Source organism: Orycteropus afer, unplaced genomic scaffold, assembly GCF_000298275.1.
Source record: "Orycteropus afer afer isolate SDZICR_OR568_19922 unplaced genomic scaffold, OryAfe1.0 scaffold00040, whole genome shotgun sequence".
Lineage (NCBI taxonomy): Eukaryota > Metazoa > Chordata > Mammalia > Tubulidentata > Orycteropodidae > Orycteropus > Orycteropus afer.
In genome coordinates, this window is record NW_006921627.1 from 7,688,294 (window position 1) to 7,689,645 (window position 1,352).

Here is a 1,352-nt window from a genome sequence, read left to right on the forward strand (position 1 = left end):
TGAACTGCTGACCTTTAGATTAGCAGTCAAGTGCTTAATTACTGTCCCACTAGGGCTTCTCTAGACAAGGTAGATACTCAAAAAAAAATTTACTGTGTAAGAGAATTACATTGCTATTCTGTCCATTCTGACTCATGGGCACCCCATGTGTTACAGATTAGAACCGTTCCACAGGATTGTCTTGGCTGTAATCTTTACAGAAGTGAATCTCCAGGCCTCTCTTCTGTAGCACCACTAGCAGGGTTGAACTGCCATCCTTTCTGTCGAATAAACCCAAACCAAACCCACTGCCACTGCCATCAAGTCCATTCCAACTCATAGTGACCCCCACTGGATTTCAAAGGCTGTAAATCTTAATGAAGTAGATTGCCACATCTTCCTCCCATGGAGCAGCTGGTAGGTTTGAACCTCTGACCTTCTGGTTAGCAGCCTAAGCCTAATGCCTTCCCTACTAGGCCATCAGTGCTCCTTTTCTGTCAAGTAGTTCAGTGCAAACAATTTACACCACCCAGGGACCTGCATGGGAGAATGTTGCTGTTGTTGTTATGTGCCTTTGAGTCGGACCCAACTCATAGTGACCCCTCCTTGGGTTTCCAAGGCAGTATCACTACGGAAGTAGATTGCCCCATCTTCCTTCTGAGGAGTGGCCGGTGGGTTTGAACTGCCAGCCTTCTGGTTAGCAGTCAAATGCCTTAGGCACTATGCTTCCAGAGCGCCTATATATATACATATATATATATATATACACATACATACATATATATACATACATACGTATGTATGTGTGTGTGTGTGTGTGTGTGTGTGTGTATATATATATATATATATACATACATACTTGTGTGTGTAACATCAGAGTAGACTAAAGAAACATGATGACTAAACACAATGTAGGAGCTCTGGTAACTCAACAACTCAATCTACTTCTGTAAAGATTTATAGACTTGGAAATCCAATGGGGGTCTAGAGGAGCCCTAGTGGGACAGTAATTGACCACCTGACTGCTAATCTAAAGGTCAGCAGTTCAAACCCACCAGCTGCTTCAAGGGAAAAAGATGTAACAGTCTGCTTCCATAAAGAGTACAGTCTTGGAAACCCTATGGGGCAGTTCTACTCTGTCCTATAGAGTCCCTCAGTGCAGATCAGTGAGTAAGCACAAGCCCGCCCGTGCTTACCTCGCTCCTGGGGACTAAGCACAAGCCTGCCCGTGCTACCTCGCTCCCGGGGACTAAGCACAAGCCCGCCCGTGCTCACCTAGCTCCTGGAGACCCGGTCCCTCTTGGGAGGGTAACAAGGGAAAGTGTTCAGTGCAGATCAGTGAGTAAGCACAAGCCCGCCTTGTTTCAGTACCT

The 1,352-nt window shown here is 45.9% G+C and overlaps 1 protein-coding gene across 1 annotated transcript in view; it reads right to left on the bottom strand.

The window, feature by feature from the left end:
* The window catches only part of PARP11 (poly(ADP-ribose) polymerase family member 11), a 58,621-nt gene that overhangs the window by 46,660 nt on the left and 10,609 nt on the right, over window positions 1–1,352 (bottom strand). The window lies entirely within an intron of this gene.